Source organism: Aplysia californica, unplaced genomic scaffold, assembly GCF_000002075.1.
Source record: "Aplysia californica isolate F4 #8 unplaced genomic scaffold, AplCal3.0 scaffold01287, whole genome shotgun sequence".
Taxonomy (NCBI): Eukaryota; Metazoa; Mollusca; class Gastropoda; order Aplysiida; family Aplysiidae; genus Aplysia; species Aplysia californica.
Genome location: NW_004798557.1, coordinates 8,079 through 11,459, shown reverse-complemented (window position 1 = coordinate 11,459; position 3,381 = coordinate 8,079).

Here is a 3,381-nt window from a genome sequence, read left to right as displayed (position 1 = left end):
GAGAGAGAGAGAGAGAGAGAGAGAGAGAGAGAGAGAAAAGTAGAGGGAGGCGGTTACTGGAAATCTCAGGTATAATTGAAAGTAAGAGCTTTAGATCTGTGTAGAACTTCTCAATGCATCTGCTACACAAAATTTACTTTTGACCTTTTCCTTTCAAAACCTGGTTTAACAATTTCTCTGACCACACCGCCACCATCACTCCTCGCCCCACGCGTTTTCCCAATTTTTCTCTCATCCTTCTCCCTTTTTCCTTTTGATTTCAGAATTGTATATATATATATATACAGCATTTTCATAGAGCATATCAATTCTGCCCAACTCTGACAGAACGCCCTTTTTTCATTCACAGCAGTTTGGAGATAAAGAGGCTTTTGGTCAGCGTAACTTTAAAAATAACGTTCGTCAGACATTTGAATTTTAATTTATTCAAAAACTAGTCTCAGGGTCACTTTGATTTTTTTTCACACAAGTAGGGTAACTGACAACTGACCAGGCTCTCGATTTAGCAAATAAAGAAAAAAATTGGCACCTATTATGAAAAAATGCGTTTTGTCAGAGTAGGGCAGAATTGTAGTTGAGTACAAAATACAGATAAAAATACGTAAACATATGCTAATTTTCTAGACAGCACAATGTTCGCTTTGTGTGTTGCGTTTCAACATAATAAATCAACAGGTCAGCATGTTTTATTGTTACAAATACCGGTTACATGGCTCATCGTAAACAGAAGCTTATGTTGCTGACACCAGGGATTTTTTTAACGGATGAATTCCACAGATGGTGTTAGATGGTGTTGATATCTAAAAAGAGTTTCGTTTCTTTTCCTCTAATGACTTAGAAGGAAAGTCAAAGTGACGTAAACATTCAAAACATAAACGATTCTGCAAGCAACAGTTAACCAAGGCTCTGGTCAATTCGTTTAATTATGCCATGAAATTCGTTTGCTTTCAAAGGTTTCGGAAAATACAGGAAGCAACAATAGAATAATACGCTGACTGTCGGATTGTGCAAAAGTCGACCTTTTTTGGGAGAAAAACACACCAAGATTACACTATGCTTGTCATGGAGCTAATTTTAGGACCATTATTCTCGCTTTAGTAGCACCATTTGGCAACGTATGTTTTTTACTAGCAAAAACCTTTATTAAAGTTGCACACTACATAAAATGACAAACCTGGCTTTAAACATAAATATGTGAGAATGCGTCAATAAGCTGTTAGCGTTAAATGTGTCACAGGCGGAAATGTGTCTCGGTTTCCAGGAAATAGGAATCACTTCCCGTGGAATGCCCGGATGTGTACAAGCAACACGTCTTTTTTAGTTATGTAAACCCTCGAGGGTTATAACAGAAATTGGTCGGTAGAAGAAGACCAATAATCTCAGAAAAGCTGCACCCTAGACAGATATTTTTTATGGCAGGTGTTTAGAACACTCTTTACTTCCACTTCACGTCGGAATTATTTTTGTTGCAATTAGTGACCGGTTATTTTGTCTGGACAGTGGACAACTAGGGCCACGCACACTGTATGGCAACCTGGTAGGATTATAACGCTTTAGTTGCGTAAGTCTAATCTGGAAAACTAAACAATGCACCATTTATATATCATCAGGAAGTTAATCATAAAAAAACAACTTACACAACATCATTTTCTTTTTATATCTCTTCACTATTTAAAATCAAATTTCATAAACATCGGTAACACCATTCATTCACCAAACCCAACAACCAGAAAAAAAATGACTGGTCAAAATAAAGGCCAGAACAAATTATTAATTAACGAAATAAAAAAACAAGATTTTAAGGTAGATTTGGATAGATACATTTTTCACAAATTATGTCGTTGCATGTTCTGAGCTAAACACAGTCACACACACACACACACACACACACAAATATACACACGCACACACACGCACTCATACACACACAAACACACACACAGACACACACACACACACACACACACACACACACACACACACACACACACACACGCAATGCTCTTTGGCGTAGAGTGCTCAAAAACAGAAAATTAAAAAAATGAGCAACAACCGCTAGCCAAATTTATTATCAATACAGGGTCATCGCTGGAAAATTTAACCGCCATTTCTGTGTCTATAGCGCATAAAACATTTACTATGTCACGCCAAAGTTTTTAACTAAACGTAGTAATGTGATGTTCAGCAGTGGTAATCTGAGTTATAAATCGCGCTTTTTTTATATTCCAAGCGATGACGTAGCAAGTTTGGCGATACATTATAATTGATCAGAGGCACATCTCAGTCGGCACATATGGGGACTAAGCCCACAGTCTACTTCTTCTTCTTCTTCTTCTTCTTCTATCCCGTGGTTGGGGCAACCGTGGGGGCACCACTGCATCTGAAAACCAGCTCTCGCCATCTATTTTTGTCCTCTGCTTTCCTCAGATTGTCACCCATCGTCTTTCCTGTCCACTCTGTAATGTTGTCCTCCCATCTCCTTCCCCTATTTCTCTTTTCTTGTTCGGTTCCTTGCAGGATTGTTTTGGCAAGTCCACAGTGGGCAGTCTAAAAATAAACGCAATCTCAGACTGTACACTATTCAATGCCCATAAAATTGTGAGCCCCGGAGATAGCCAGCGAAGTGCTCAAATGAATTGCGATTGCTTTATTGTCTTGCCACTATTTTAGGTTTTGCCTTAACTCTGTGACCTTGAATTTGAGCGAAGGTGAAAGTTACATAGATCACTCTCTGTTGAATTATGCCTTTGAAACGTATGTAGTGGGGTGGTGAAAGTGTTATTTCTTAAGTGCTTAGTTCCAATGCAGGATGAATAAAATTGATTTTTAGCTAACTAATAGATTTGGTTTTAGAAATCAGAGCGACAAATAAAAAGAATGAAAGTAAAAGCATTAGGTCCCCATCAACTCAAATAATATTACTATTATACACCACCCCAGTTACTATAATGCCGTTTATAATCTTCCACCTGCGATAGCTTAATTTTGTACGCCCACTTTTTAGCCGCACGAGCCACCCCTGACATGCACGCGTACACATACACATACACAGACGCACATACACATACATACACAAGCACATGCACGCACACACATGCACGTATACACACATAGATCTAGTCTTAAATTCATCCTTACAATACGTACTAAAAAAACAAAACAAATTAGACTTGTAGTACACACCTCCGTGTGAACACTTGAGCGCGCGCTTAGAAATCGGTACCATGTGCATTCACCACTACGAACTGGCACACACATACACACACACACACACACACACACACACACACACACACATACACACACACACACACACACATACATACACATAACACCACAAACACAGACAAGAATGCAGGCAAACACAACAAAAATTAAATA